This window comes from Triturus cristatus, chromosome 4_1, assembly GCF_964204655.1.
Source record: "Triturus cristatus chromosome 4_1, aTriCri1.1, whole genome shotgun sequence".
Taxonomy (NCBI): domain Eukaryota; kingdom Metazoa; phylum Chordata; class Amphibia; order Caudata; family Salamandridae; genus Triturus; species Triturus cristatus.
In genome coordinates this window covers 712,166,180-712,182,912 of record NC_140585.1, presented here as the reverse complement: position 1 = coordinate 712,182,912, position 16,733 = coordinate 712,166,180, and the positions used below count along the sequence as shown (strand labels likewise).

General features: G+C 49.4%; 1 protein-coding gene across 3 annotated transcripts in view; it reads right to left on the bottom strand.

Annotated features, from left to right (window-relative positions):
• Positions 1 to 16,733, bottom strand: part of DOCK4 (dedicator of cytokinesis 4) — a 1,768,257-nt gene that overhangs the window by 236,609 nt on the left and 1,514,915 nt on the right. The gene's annotated exons all lie outside the window — the stretch shown is intronic.

The window sequence follows — 16,733 nt, the reverse complement described above, 5'->3', positions numbered from 1 at the left end:
CCTTTATAAAACGAAAAACAATAGGTGATTTGAATAATGACGGCTGATCCGGCAAACAAAAGGAAAGCCGACAAAGCCGATAAATATCCTTTCACAGTGGACACAGCAAAGCCTTGCTGAGCCAGAGAAAGAGCAAACTGTAGAATGTTAGACAGACGAGCCTTCAAGGGATCAATGGACCTCTCTCCGCACCAAAGCACAAATTTAGACGACCTATATGAGTATATAGATTTGGTGGAGTGTCGCCTGGCCGATAAAATAACATCCACCACATCTGGTGGGAGAGAGAAAGAATTCAGGTGGCCCCGTTCAATCTCCAGGCATGAAGGTGTAAGCTCTGGAGGGGGGTGTAGAACCTGCCCCTCCGACTGCGAGAGGAGGTCTGCCTTCAGCGGGAGACGGAGCGGAGGGCACGAGGAGAGGTGGAGAAGATCTGTGTATCACACCCTTCTTGGCCAATCCGGGGCGACCAATATAACTTGGGCCCGGTCTTGGCGAATCTTCCTCAGAACCCGAGGAATCAAGGGTATGGGAGGAAACGCGTAAAGGAGTCGTGAACCCCAACTCAACTGAAACGCGTCCCCCAACGCTCCCTGCATCGGATACTGGAGACTGCAGAAAGACGGGCAGTGAGCATTCTCTTGAGAGGCGAATAGGTCCACCCGAGGAGTCCCCCACGTCCGAAAGACGTGACGAACTACCTCTGGATGAAGCCTCCACTCGTGGTCGGCGGAGAACTGCCGACTGAGACTGTCTGCACGAACGTTCAGAACCCCGGCCAGATGATTTGCCATTAGACAAATCTGATGGTCCTGAGCCCAGGACCATAGACGCAGGGCCTCTCTGCAGAGACAAAGAGGCCCCACTCCTCCCTGTTTGTTGATATACCACATCGCGGTAGTGTTGTCCGTCAGGACTTGAACAGACTGACCGCGAAGGGAAGGGAGGAAGGCCTTGAGTGCCAAACGTATCGCCCGCAATTCCAAAAGGTTGATGTGAAGCAACCTTTCTTCTGGAGACCAAAGACCCTTGATCTCCAGATCCCCCAGATGCGCACCCCACCCTAAGGTGGATGCATCCGTTATCACTGTGACAACCGATGGAGGTAGATGGAAGGGCTTCCCTTGGGACAGATTGCCCTCCACGCTCCACCAAGATAGATCCGCTGCAGCTTCTCTGGAGATCCTCACAGATTCCCTGAGATCCCCTTTGTGCTGATACCACTGCTTGCGGAGGCACCACTGGAGCGCCCTCATGTGACAGCGTGCATGGTTGACCAACAGGATGCAGGAAGTGAACAGACCGAGCAGGCGAAGGACCTTCAGAACTGGAACGACCACTCCGCTGTAAAATAAAGGAATCATTTCCTGTATGTCGAGAATCCTTTGAGGAGGAGGGAATGCTCGACACACAGTAGTGTCCAGTACCGCACCTATGAACAGGTTGCGCTGAGAGGGCACCAGGTGAGATTTGGGTACGTTTATCGAAAAACCCAATTTGTACAACAGCCGAGTTGTATCCTGCAGGTGACACAGCACCTTCTCTGGCGACTCCGCTTTTATCAGCCAGTCGTCCAAATAAGGGAAAACTGAAATCACCGTCCTTCTGAGATGGGCTGCCACCACTGCCATAACCTTTGTGAAGACTCGAGGTGCTGAAGTAAGACCAAACAGTAGGACCGCAAACTGATAATGTTGCGACCCTACCGTGAAACGGGGATACTTTCTGTGCGACTTCAGGATGGGGATGTGAAAATACGCATCCTGCAAGTCGAGCGACACCATCCAGTCCTCCTGATTCAGCGCCTGAAGAACCTGCGCAAGGGTGAGCATCTTGAACTTCTCCTGTTTCAGGTAAAAAATTAGAATTCTGAGGTCCAATATCGGACGTAACCTGCCGTCCTTTTTCGGAATCAGGAAATACCGGGAGTAGCAACCCTGACCCCTTTCCTCCTCTGGAACCACCTCTATCGCACCTTTCTGAAACAACTTCAGGACTTCCTCCTGCAGGAGAAGACGGTGGTCCTCCGAGCAAGCCCCTTGGCAAGGGGGGTAATTTGGAGGGAATTCCCGAAAGGGAAGGGCGTACCCATTTTCTACAAGATCTAGAACCCAGAGATCTGTAATTACAGATTCCCAATCTTGTAGAAAATGGGTAAGGCGGCCCCCCACAGGACCAGCATGATCCGGAATGTCAAATCTAAGGCTGCTTTGCAGTGGTGGGTGGGGCAGAGGAGGAGGAAGAGGAGGAGGAGAGCTCACGGCCACGTGTGCGACCCCTGATTCTTCCTCTGTAACCTCTCGACGAGGAACCTTGCTGCTGCTGCTGCTGCTGGGTCGGTCTATTGGAGCAAAAAGTCGCCTTTCCAAAGCCCCTATATCTTTTAAAAGAACCTCTCGGCTGGGATTGAAGGCCCAACGACCTAGCCGTAGCCTTACTCTCCTCGAAGCGTTCGAGAGCAGCATCTGCCTTCTTCCCGAAGAAGCAAGACCCATCAAAAGGCAAGTCTAATAAGGTCGACTGCACATCCGAGGAGAATTCAGAGGACTTTAGCCATGCACCCCTCCTGGTGGCAACAGAAGACCCCATGGCTCTGGCAACTGAGTCTGCCGTGTCCAGTCCACTCTGAATGACTTGTCGAGCAGCCGCCTGGGCATCAGTCAGAACTTAATTGAAGCCAGCCCTATCCTCCTCCGACAGCTTTGGTGCAATCTTCTTTGCCGAATCCATTAGCGAATGGATATAGCGCCCCAATAAACACGTCGCATTCGTGGACTTGAGAGCCATGCTGGCTGATGAAAAGACCTTTTTGGCCGATTGGTCCACCTTTTTGGCCTCTCTGTCTCCTGGAACTTGAGGAAAGGCCCCCTTTGACCTTCCCGAACAAGCCGCCTGGACCACCAAGCTCTCAGGCGAAGGGTGCGAAGTTAGAAATTCAGGATCCCCTGGAGCCACTCTATATCTCCTTGCGACTGCCCTGGAGACCGCAGGAGCTGAAAAAGGCTTGTGCCATACCTCCAGCACAGGTTCCATAATAACCTCATTAAAGGGTAACAAAGGCTCCGAGACCGCTGTAGGTGAATGCAGCACCTCAGTAAGTATATTAGACCTGAACTCCGTGGACGGTAACTGTAGGTCCAACAACTCTGCAGCTTTTCTGATGACCGCATGATACGGCGCTGCATCTTTAGAGGGCTCATCTGATGGTGGAGTGATTTCCCACTCTGGAGACAAATCCAGTCCACTTGCCTTCTTCAGTTCTTCAAACACCTCATCAGATTCGACTAACTCTCCCTCTTCAGCCTCTTCCAACAGAAAGCGTCTCTCATCCACCACTCTCTGTGCTTCCCTTCTGGAACGAATCCGCACCAGCGGCGTCGGCGGCGCCGTGTTCGAATCCGACGGCGCCGGCGTCGAACGCGGTTCCGCAGGAGCAGCCGGCGTCGAACGAAGTCGAGTTGGCGCCGGTGAAGAGGGAAGCGGCGTCGATGTCCTCGGCGCTGGTAGCTGCCAAGACGGCGTCGCCGGAAAGAATGGCAAATTGAAAGCCATCGGACCCATCGGACCCACAGGTGCACCAGAGGTATACATGGCCCTTGAAAACACCCCGTACATGGCATTAAGATAATGCGAGGGGTCTTGTCCTGGACCAGGGAATGCAGGATACTGGTCAGGCAGCACCGGACTCGGGCCTGGCGGCGCCGACGGTGGTACAAGCGGCGTCACAGTCTCACCCGGAGCCTGAAGATCCTCACCCTGAGCCGGAGAACCAGCTGGAGCCGGAGATGGAACCGGCGTCGGGGATGATACCGGCACCGGAGATTCAGCCGGAGCCGGCGAAGACACCGGAGAAGAAGGAGCTGGAGGTGAAGCTGGGACCGGAGAAGGAGACAGTGACTCTCTCCGACGTGACCACTGTGCCCTCGGCCTGGTCGCTCACACACCTCCCGCCTGCTCCTTACCTGCTGGACCTCCTGCTGCCGCCTGCCGCCTGAGCCACCACAGGGCCGCCGAGCGCCGCCCCAGCCGCCACAGGGCCGCCAAGCGCCGCCACCGAGCCCCCTGGTTTCCCGCCGCTGCCCACGAGACCCCGCCCCCCCGCCCGCCGATTGGTTCCCGCGCTCCCCGCCTCCCCGCAGACCTCCCTCCCGGCTCCCCTCTTATGACGCCCCCAGAGCGACCGCGCAGCGGACGCGCGCAGCGGGAGCACCGAATGAGCGCCGAAGGTGCGCCAAAGGTAAGCCCGTCTGCGCCCGTCCGCGCCTGGACCGCGCCCAGCGCCAGACCCCCTGGCCCCCGCGCCTGCCAGCCCCCCCGCAGGACCTACGATGCCGCCACCCTCAACGCACTCAACACCGGCCGAACCCCCGGGTGCTACCGAGCCACTCCGAGACGCACCCACGGACCCTTCAGCTGCCTCACCTGCAAGTTCACCTGCATCCGGACCTGCCCCGCACCAGCACCCGCCAAGCCGAACACCAGCAGCAACCACCTCAAGTGCATCCTGCTCAACACCCGATCCGTCCACAGACACGCCGTTCAACTCTGGAACCTCCTCGACACCACAGCTCCTGACTTTGCCTTCCTCACGGAAACCTGGATGAACGACTCCTCAGCGCCCGACATCGCCATCGCCGTCCCAGAGGGCTACAAGATCATCCGGAGAGACCGCGACAACCAGACTGGAGGAGGCATCGCCATCATCCACAGAGACACCATCCGTATCTCGACCAACGCCGACAACACCCTGACATCCGCCGAACACCTGCACTTCCAGATCCACACCGACCCCAAGACCACCCTCAGAGGCACCCTGATCTACCGACCCCCGGGACCACGCACTCAATTCAGCGAAGACATCGCCGACTTCATCAGCCCGCACGCCCTCCCCTCGGCCGACTACATCCTCCTCGGGGACATCAACTTCCACCTGGAGAACAACAACGACCGCAACACCACCACCCTGCTTGACAACCTCGCCACCCTCGGACTCAAGCAGCTGGTGACCACCCCCACCCACCTCGCCGGACACACACTCGACGCCATCTTCTCGTCCAGCAAAGACATCTCCTTCAGCCACGCCACTGGACTCCACTGGACGGACCACAGCTGCATCCACTTCACCTTCAAAAGAACCACGGTCCACCACCACCAGCAACAGGCCGCACGAAGAAGCTGGAACAAGATCACAGCCGAACAACTCACCACATCCCTGAGCCAGCACCCTCCCGCCAGCTCACCGAACCCCAGCCAAGCCGCCGACAACCTCACGAAATGGATCTCCACCTGCGCGGACGAGCTCGCCCCTCTGAGGACCCCACCCAGCAGACCCGGAAGCAAGAAGGCCCCTTGGTTCACCGACGAACTCAAGAGCTCCAAGAAGAACTGCCGAGCCCTCGAGAAAGCATGGAGAAGAGACCCAACGCCGGACAACATGACTACCCTCAAGCTCGCCACCCGAAGGCACCATCAACTGATCCACGCCACCAAGAAAACAGCATTCAAGGACCGGTTGGACAACAACGCACACAACAGCAAGGAACTCTTCAACATCGTCAGAGAGCTCTCCAACCCCAACGCCGGAACCAACGACATCACCCCATCGCAAGACCTCTGCAACTCCCTCGCCTCCTACTTCCACAACAAGATCGCTGACATACACAACAGCTTCAGAACACAACCAACGCTCCCCACGACCAAACCAACGCCCCCCACCACCACCCTCAACGCCTGGACACCGATCAACCTCGAAGACACCATCAGCACGATGAACTCCATCCACTCCGGTTCCCCAACCGACCCCTGCCCTCACCACATCTTCAACAAGGCCGACGCTGTCATCGCACCCCACCTGCGGGACATCATCAACACCTCCCTCAACACCGCCACCTTCCCTGAGAGCTGGAAGCACGCCGAACTCAGCGCTCTACTAAAGAAACCAACGGCGGACCCCACCGAACTCAAGAACTACCGCCCCATCTCGCTCCTCCCGTTTCCAGCCAAAGTCATCGAGAAGACCATCAACAAGCAACTGGCAGCCTTCCTCGAGACGACTGGTTCCCTCGACCCTTCCCAGTCAGGCTTCCGGGCCAACCACAGCACCGAGACCGCCCTCATCGCTGCCACAGACGACATCCGAACCCTGTTGGACAACGGAGAAACAGCGGCCCTCATCCTCCTGGACCTCTCCGCGGCATTCGACACTGTCTGCCACCGCACCCTAGTGCAGCGCCTCAGCAACGTCGGGATCAAGGAGAAGGCACTGGAATGGATCATCTCCTTCCTCACCGGAAGGACACAGAGAGTCCGCCTGCCCCCGTTCAGATCAGAAGCCACGGAAGTCACCTGCGGCGTCCCTCAGGGCTCCTCGCTCAGCCCCACCCTCTTCAATGTCTACATGAGCCCCCTTGCGGCCATCGCACGCCAACACAACCTGAACATCATCTCCTGCGCCGATGACACCCAGCTGATCCTCTCCCTGACCAACGACCCCGCCACCGCCAGAGCCAACCTACACGAAGGGATGAAAAACGTGGCCGAGTGGATGACGACCAGCCGCCTGAAACTGAACACAGACAAGACGGAAGTCCTCATCCTGGGCTCCTCACCCTCCGCCTGGGACGACTCCTGGTGGCCCCCTGCCCTGGGCAACGCACCCAAACCGACAGACCACGCACGCAACCTGGGCTTCATCCTGGACTCCTCCCTCTCCATGACCAGACAAGTCAACGCCGTCTCCTCGTCCTGTTTCAACATCCTGCGCATGCTACGTAAGATCTTCCGGTGGATCCCCACCGAGACCAGGAAAACAGTCACCCAGGCCCTCGTCACCAGTCGACTGGACTACGGCAACGCCCTCTACGCCGGTACCACCGCCAAGCTCCAGAAGAGACTCCAGCGGATCCAGAACGCCTCGGCGAGACTCATCCTCGACGTCCCCAGACGAACTCACATCTCCAGACACCTGAGAGACCTGCACTGGCTCCCGATCAACAAAAGAATCACCTTCCGGCTCCTCACCCACGCACACAAAGCCCTACACAACCAAGGCCCGACCTACCTCAACAGCCGCCTCAACTTCTACGCTCCCAAACGCCACCTCCGCTCGACCAGTCTCGCCCTCGCAGCCGTCCCCCGCATCCACAGAGCGACTACAGGAGGTAGATCCTTCTCCCACCTGGCCGCCAAGACTTGGAACGCCCTCCCCACCGAACTACGCCTGACCCAAGACCACCTCTCCTTCAGGAAGAAGCTCAAGACCTGGCTGTTCGAGCAGTAGCGGACCCCCCCCCCCCCAGCGCCTTGAGACCCTCCGGGTGAGTAGTGCGCTTTATAAATGCCTTTGATTGATTGATTGATTGATTGACGTCGAGTAGGCGACTTCGACTTCGGAGCCGAACCTTTGTCGGAGTGATGATGTGAAGAATGCCTCCTCTTTTTCTTATGCCTCTTACTTTTCGAAGCATGCCCGGAAGTCGACTTGGACGCCGACCTCGACCTCGACCTGGATCCAGACATCCTCCTTCCTCTTTTTTCCTTCTTCTTCATCCGAGCGATGAAGAGCTTCGCTTCTCTCTCCTTGAGAGCCTTCGAGCTCATCTTGCGGCAGCTGGAACAACCACCCACATCGTGGTCGGATGAAAGGCACCAAACACAGTCCTCGTGTGGGTCGGTAATAGACATGTGCTTGCCACATTCTCGACAGGGCTTGAAACCCGACTTCCTTGTCGACATCTTCGAAGAAAGACAGACAATTTTCAGAAAATACACAAAGTAACAGGTAAAGCTACTAGTAACGATTCCCGAAATCCGTTGGCGTCGTCGGCGCGGAAAAAAGGGAACTGACGTCATCACGCCGACGAGGTCTTCTTATGGAGCCGGTGACGTCAGCGGAGTCGCGAGCGGAGCCGTGTCTCTGTGACATCGTCTTCGACCCCATCGGTGTGGACTGCTACAAAAGTTTCCGAATGCTGCTGGCGCAGGGGATATTCACAAGGTGAGGAATCCACTGGCAGATGTATCCATCAGAAGTTGATCTCTAATATGAATATTTTAGGTCTCGCCCAATTGGTGCATGAACCCACACACACTGCCGGCCATACCCTCGACCTTTTTACCAATCGGTCCGAGATTACCGTAATATCTCCAGTTCCATTACTGTGGACCGACCATTACCTTTTAAAATTTTCGATTCCAATTATGTTAGTAAAAAACAAACTGAAAATAGATTCTTCTTTACGAAGACCATGGCGTAAAGTTACTCAGCCTCTCTTCTCAGAGCATTTTTCCCTTGATTCAATTAGTCCTGATATGGGTGTAAATCAGACGCTACACATCTTAGAGGAGGCAGTTTTAACCGCTCTGGATGGAATCGCTCCCTCTGTACAGGTAAAGACCAAGATTAGAGCCGCCCCATGGTTTACTGACCAATTAAGAGCTATAAAGAATACATGTCGTACAGCAGAACGCAAATGGCGCAAGAGTAAAAACCTGGGTGACCGCGCAACTTCTAAAAAAGCTCACCATAGCTATATGACTGAAATCAAAGTGGCTAAGAAACTGTTCTTAACGGACAGGATAAATAAGGCTGAAAATTCCACTAAGGAATTATACCAAATTCTGAAGGAATTCACAACTCCAAGAAACCAACCATCAGCACCCGTCTCTCAACACTGGCTAGATTCCCTTTCTAACTTCTTTGAAGAAAAGATTTTAACCATTCACCAATCTCTGACTCTCCATGATAATAGTTCTTATCCTGGTGACCAGCCTGGTGCTTTCGCTGTTCCCTCCCACTTTCTTGATGAATTCATTAAATGTGACGCTAAACTAGTCTTTAATGCTATGCAAAAGATAAAGTCCCGCTCTCCCGGTGACCTGATTTCTCCTAAGCTATTTTTAACTATTGCTCCTGTATTGGTAGAGAACATTACGGACCTTTTTAATAAATCACTTTCGGAAGCTGTCTTTCCTTCGAGCTGGAAGATTGCCTTTGTGAGGCCTATCCTGAAAAAGCCTACGGCCGATCCTAATCTCCTCTCAAACTACCGTCCAATTTCTTTACTTCCCTTCCTAGGGAAAATATTGGAATCCCTTATCAATCAGCAGCTTGTTGTCCATCTGGAAAGTCACAATCTTCTGGACCCCTCACAGTCTTGATTCAGGGCTGCGCATAGCACTGAGACGGCATTGGTCGAGGTCACAGATAACATCAGACGGGCTCTGGACAGACACCAATCAGTCATTCTCGTCCTCCTCGACCTGTCGGCTGCATTTGATGCCATCTCCCACAGTATTTTAGAACAACGACTTTGGGAGATTGGTGTCAGAGGCAAGGCCCTGAAATGGTTCAAAAGTTATCTATCGGACCGCAAAACTATTGTCCAGACAGGAGTCAGTACTTCCTCTGCAAGATCAGTTAAGATGGGAGTACCACAAGGTTCCATCCTAAGTCCTATACTTTTTAATCTGTACAAGACTCCACTGGCCCCAGTGATTAGAAATTGTGGATTTGATGTCATATTGTATGTTGACGACACTCAAATCATAGTCACACTGGGTCCTGATCCGATTGAAATCATGGTACGCTTTAAAAACTGCATGTCCCACATTGATAGGTGGATGAAAAGTAACCATCTCCAATTGAACTGTACTAAATCAGAGATTATGCTTTTTGGGAAAGCGTCTGAACACTGGTCGCCCGACTGGTGGCCATCCGATCTTGGCACTTGTCCTGCCCCCAAAGAGGTGGTCCGCAATTTGGGTTTTTACATGGACAATCAATTGTCCATGAAAGCTCAAATAAACCATATTGTTAGTTCATGCTTTGGAATAATGCGTACTATGCGGAAAGTTTTCAAATGGATTCCCTTGGATGCTAGAAAACCACTGATTCAGGCTCTTATTACTAATCGAATGGACTATGGTAATGCGCTTTTACAGTCTGTAAATGAAACTTTATTAAATAAGCTGCAGATTCTACAGAATACTGCGGCCAAAATGATCCTGAACCAGCCGCATAGAACATCTTCCACTCCATGCTTGAGAGCTTTACACTGGCTTCCGGTGAGAAAGCGAATTCTCTTTAAAGTCCTTTGCCTTACGCATAAACATCTGTTGGGAAAAGCCCACAATATTGGTCCAAAAAGCTTTGCTGGTATAAGCCTCAGAGGACACTTAGGTCCAGTACCATGTCATTGCTCACCCCTTGCAGAATAAACACAACGAGACAAGGTGGTAGATCTTTCTCGTATCTTGCGCCGTCCTCCTGGAATAAAATGCCTGTATACTACGATCCATTCCTGTTCACAGCTGTTTTCCGGAAGAACCTGAAGACATGGTTGTTTGATCAGTAATTTTTTCCTTTAGTCTCGACCAGAGTCGCTGCAAGCGCCATGAGACTCTTCGGAGTGATATGTTTTGCGCTATAAAAGTGCCTTTGACTTGACGTGACTTGACAGGAAGGCTTTCAACGCCAAGCAGATGGCCCACAACCCCAACAAGCCGATGTGGAGGTAAGTTTATGCAGGAAACCAGAGTCCTCTGATCGCCACCTCTCCCAGATGGACATCTTGCCGCAAAAATGATGCATCTTTTGCCACTGTCAGCCCTGGGAGGGAAGATGAGAGGGGACGTCCACTAACCATATTGTGGTTCAATAGCCACTACAGCAGATCTCTTGCAGTCTCTTCTGATATCTGGACTCGATCTGAGCTATTTCCCTGATGTTGCACCCACTGGTACTTCTGATACCATTGAAGAGCATGCATATGCCATCGAGCGTGTTTCACCAGCAGGATGCAGCAGAACATCAGAGCCAGTAGCCTCAGAGTCAGTCTCACCGTAATACAGGCTTGAGGCTGAAACATTGGGATCATGGTCTGAAGGTCCTGGACTCTCCTTGCCAGAGTAGGTGCAAAACTGTATTGTGTCCAGAATAGTTCTGAAGAAAGAGAGTGTTTTGGAGGAGTAAGAGGTGACTTTGGCATGTTATTAGTGAAATTCAAAAAATGAAGGCGACTTGCTGTAGTTTGGAGGTGAGTGACCACTGCCTGGAGTGAGCCCTTCTTCAACAGCCAATAGTAGAGGCAGGGGACGGCTGGGATCCCCAACCTCCAAAGATGAACAGCAACTACCGCCATCACTTTTGTGAACACCTAAGGAGCACAGGTGAGGATGAAACAGAGCACAGCAAACTGAAAGTGCTCAGAGCCCACTGTGAACAGGTTACGTCAGTGGGTATGCAAGACAGGGATATGGAAATAAGCAGTATGCAGGTGCTACGCTACCAACCAGTCTCCAGGGTCCAGGAAAGACAGGACCTGGGCAAGGATGAGCATCTTAAACCTGTCCTCTCTTAGAAATGTGATGAGGGCAAAGATCCAGAACAGGACTGAATTTCATCCATTTTCTGCACAAGAAAGTAGTAAAAGTATAAACCACCAACTACTTCTGGTGAGGTAACCCTCTTGACAGCTCCTGTGGCCAAAAGAACACGCACTTCGCGGTGCAACAAGGACACACGATTCTCCGACCATGCTGTATTGGTTTTCAAGAAAATCGAAGTGCGTAACCCTGCTGCACAATTTGTAACATCCACTTGTCCAAGGTGACTTCTTTTCATGCAGGTAGGAAATGGCGTATTGTGCTCCTACCAGAGGGCTGTGCACCTAGGAGGGAGTACTAAAGAGGTCTGGATGGGCAGTAGAGGGAGAGGTAAAAGACTGGGCTGAATAGGGCCTTTTTTGCCCACAGGACCCGTGTGAGCCTCCATCTCAACCACAGAAAATCTGAGGCGCCTGCTCGAATTGAGGATGTGGGTGGTACTGGCAATGCTGAAACCCCCTACTGTTGCCATGGGAGAGATAAAAGAAGGAATACTGCTGGCGCTGGGCAGCAGCAAAACCTAAGGAGCAAGCTATGACTCTGCTATTCTTAAGGCGCTCCAGCACAGCATCCTTTGCACCAAACAGGCACGAGCCATTGATGGGGATGTCTATCAAGATTTATTGAACATTCCCAAATATTTGCATTATAACACTGCTGCTTTTGAGCCTCTGAGAGATTAAGTGAAACAGAAGGTACGAATGGAAATAATACAGTTGTAATCCTGATAAGCTGACATCAAAACATCCTCAAAGGACCTACATTCCAATTCCAGCTAGAATGCAAGCCTAAGGCACTTTATGTTTTAAGTAGATTGATATGGAGGCACCCAGCAAAACAAACAAGAGTCACTGTCTAGCTAGGCTGACCTGTGATATTTTCAAAAATGTAACTAAGGCAGTCTAATGGAACATCGAACATCCCAACAAGATGACATCCAATAATGTTTATTTTATTAGGAGTTGGTCATAATGCTACCTCGAATTCAAGTGTACGTAGAGAGCAATGCATGTTTGTTAGACTTGACCCTTTATGCAGGGTCATCCCCAAACTATTTGCCTTCACACTTCTGTTTTCTGAACCCATTTATGTTGACTTTTATGATTCTGCAAACTTTAACACTGCTAACCAGTGCTAAAGTGCTAGTGTTCTCTTCTTTAAACATGGTAAAATTGGCTTACATTCAACTGACTCACTTAATTTTCTTGTAAGTCTGTAATAACGGTGTTCTTCAGGAACTGTAAATTAAGTGCTACTAGTGGGCCTGCAGCACTGATTGTGCCACCCACTTAAGTTGCTTTTTAAACAGGTCTCAGACCTGCCATCGCAGCCTGTGTGCAATTCTAAACTACCACTTCGACCTGGCAAAATAAGCATTTTGCCAGGCCCAAACCTTCCTGTTTATTAATACAGATTAGTCACCCCTAAGGTAGGCCATAAACAGCCCATATGCCAGGTTGCAGGGTATTTAAAAAGATGCAACTACACACAAAGAGAAGTAGGAGTAAACTATAACTCGTTCCTAGACTTATGACAAAGTTAATATGTTTGAAAAACTGCCCTCACCCACAAAATTGTGGCATGCTTCATCATTGGGCTGCTAAACAACACCCCTGCGCAGACCAACGCATGGGGTGGAGCAACAGGGAGGGGAAAACAATACAACCATAAAGAAGAGTAGGGATCAAGCAAATAATATGAGCAGAAAATAGACTCTAAAACTAGTTCTGGGATATCCACTTCCCGATTTTATTCCCAGATTCCTGGCCAGGATTAAAACTTCAAATAGAGGATGGTGGAGATAGGGTTGGTTATGATGCAGCAAGGACTCGTAGAAAAGAGACTTGCTCGGAAGCAATCCTCTCATTTAACTTCTAATATTGTATTAACCCTGTATTGTGTAAATTAATACGCACCACATTGAATATAAGAGACAGAGAAGCTAGCCTACGTGTCTGCTAATATAAACTCGAGCGAAATTCTAAAATGGCTTCTAACGGGAGATCTTTATTGCGCATGCGTCAACTGCATCTACGCAGTATGACGAGCTGTCGCTTGGAGGGAATTTCTTGCGCAGACGCTATTAAAATGGCTGCTTTGAAGATCACATGCTTGGCATCTGCTTTGCTGAAACTAAACCAAGCTGTTTTACTAATGCTAATGCGGGAAAAGCATTAATAAGTAAATGGGGTTAGAGTAGAGATAGATGGTATACAGTGAAACTATTTATTCTTGAAATTCATATTTTTCTTTCTGACTCTTTAATTAGTGCACATGTGGGCCTCTTGTACGAGTCTAGAGTCCGTTAACCACCTGACCTTCGCGCATGCTTAGTGGGAATGAGCTGGAAGAAGTGAAGATATACTTGAACACAGTCCAAGGACATAATAGATACATACCCTGGGAACAAGCACCGAAAACCTCTAGATGAATAGAAATACATGATAAAATAAACATTTGTGTCTAATAAGATGTGAATACGGGTGGGAATAAAGATTTGTGAATAAAAATTAAGGGGTGGATTCTTTGAACAATGGACTGAAAGACTAAGATGAAAAATAAGTATGGTGTGATGATCATCCCCCCTTGCCTGTCCAATCCGTTAGTATTTTTACGATATTGAAACATTAATGGGTGGTACATAATTTTTGAAGAGTATAATTGAGGTAGTTTTAGTTAGTTGGTCAGACGGAGAGTTGCTAAATGCTGCGGAGCTCGGGATGCTGTCGGAGATGCTGATGAAGAATCAAATGCAGAATCATTTACTTTATCTAATAAATTTAAAAGATCGCGGAAGAATCTCGAGGAGGAAGAGAGTGTCAGAGAGGGGTGCTACGCAAGCGTCTGTGTTAGAGAGGTCATCTATCCTGTCCTGGTGCTTTTGTCGCCTGATCTTTCCCCCCTTGGCCAGGGGGTTGGTTTTCACACCATCCTAGGTAACTATCATTCTCGTGAATGTGCAAATGTTCTTCTCTCTCTGTCCTCTTCCTTCTGAGCATAAGTCATTACAAGTATACTGTATGTGTTTGATTGACTAATTGAATCTTCTTTCCTATGAGTGACGGACACTGTACTGTACTTTAAAGTGGTTCACGTGAAAATAATTTAGATAAAGACTTGAAAATGTTCCAGAGTCTGTGGTTATTTCATTGCAAAGAAGAAATAATTCATGTAATTTCACCATCAACTAGTTCAACTAATGGTCCACTGACCAGAGGAAAGAACTTTTGATCAGGGAAAAGATTAGTTGAGAAAAAGAGGTGACTAATCTTGAAATAGTATAAATCATAAAACTTTGACTCCAGCGTTTAGTACCAGGCAGTGTGTATGTGTGTTTATGGGCCCAGGTGAGTATATGGTATTGGAGTACCTGTTGCTGGTTCACCGCTGGATCAGTTATAAAACATTCCCCCCTCCTCTCTGCATATAAGTCGACATGTTTCTACCGGTTATTGTGTCTTTTTCAGCTTTCGTCTTTGGAAATAAGATTCTGATTATGTCCAAAAATAGAACTCCGAATACATAGTGCTGGTGGCCTGCAACAAATGTGTGAAACTGATTTTGAGACTGTGGTAACAGAAATGTAAAAGTATGCATCTTGAAGATCCACAGAGCTGAGCCAATCTGCCAGACATTCGGTCATTAAGACCCAGGTCACAGGAAGCTGAATTGTGAACTTCTATACAAGCAAACCTTTATTGCCATCATAACTATTTTAGGATGGGGTGGAGCTTGAACACCTCTGAGAGAAGTTTATAGGGAATAATCTGAGGCATAATCATAGACAAGGAGACTAGTTAAGAGAAAAGGCGCACCCTCACTTACAATGGAAAGACAGAACTGAAAGACCATTGTGAAACACAATTAGTGATTCTTCCTGTGATATGGATCTTGTACACTTCTGGCTGATGAAATGAATCTGTGGTGGCTTTTTCCAAGACTCACAAGAATCCATTGACCTTGTTACAGGAAGAAGGACCTCATTTAAGTGTATTTTATTAAATAACTTTGCCTACATTTTCAACTGAACAATGTTTTTTTAAAGAAAAGTCTATGAAGCTGCGATAAAGTGGTAAAAGGAAAACTGGTTACTATGAATGATACACACTGTATTAAGAGTTGTTTTGTTAGACTAGGCCAGTTGATGCTCATACAATGCCATGTTTTAGTTAGCATTCGCACCATTTTCTTTTTAGACTCCATTTTGCATGCTGAACAAAACTAATCTTTCTTAGTTCTGAGAAATGCGCTTCGCTAAGTGTTGTTTCTGCAATAAAGACTGTTAGTGCCAGCATATAGCTTTCCCACTCGATAAAGGTCCTCTCCCATCTGTCTGGCAGTTTGACAGCAGCCCAGGGTGAAACGGCCTTAGACTGTACTGGGATGTGCAAGATACGAGACAGAAAACATTTTTTTTGTCTTTCACTGTCCAGTTACATCTGCCTGGAAAATTCTACTGTGTCTTGTCTAACCATGAAATGTACATAATGTATCTCTATGCTTACTGTTTCTTAGTTCCCTCTGTAGCACTCGCTTGAGACTGTGCAGACGGGGCCCTGCTCTAAGCGTATATGAATAAACAGTTATTGGTATATATTCTCCACTGTCTCTTCGACTTTTCATTTGGTACGGAAGGCTGAGCGGTGGTCAGTGGTGACCCGGGTGGCCCTATGGGGGTCACTTCCTTCACTTTGCACTTGAGATTCCATAAGAGTCTAAAAAGGTAATTTTGCACTTTTCTAACATTACAGAGTCATTTAGAGTTATTAGATTTCACAGAACCATTAATAAGCTAGCAGAGAAACACTTAATTTTCCTTCCACACCACTCATTCTGTACTGTCCAGATCAGACTATTCCTTTGGAGGAACTGCTGTGTGCAAGGTTACAATCCAAAAGTTTGGGAAACACAGTTTTCTGGAGTTGAATAGTTTAGTGCCGCTAGTCAGCTTTAATTAAAGATATGATGGGGTGGAGCAGATACTTCTAGTCAAGTTCTTTGAAACAAGCAAAACACATTGGAATAAAAGATGTTTTAGACCAATCAACGTGGCCGAAGTAAGCATTCAGTGACTTGCTAAGTTTAAAATAATATAAGAAGAGCTTCTCGGCCAAAATATGCAAAACAAAATCTAAATATTTACAAGCTATGCTTATGGGTTATTGTCATCTCTCAACTGCAACATCCAAGAGGCAGTGGTCTATTGTGAAAAAACTAAGGGGAAAAGAAAATAAGACAATGGCATGAATCTTCCAGTTACTGCGATAACAAATGTACACCAATTTCTAAAACGAGAAAAGTCCACACTGGTAGAACAGAGCCCTACTTCATATATTACACAATAGGAT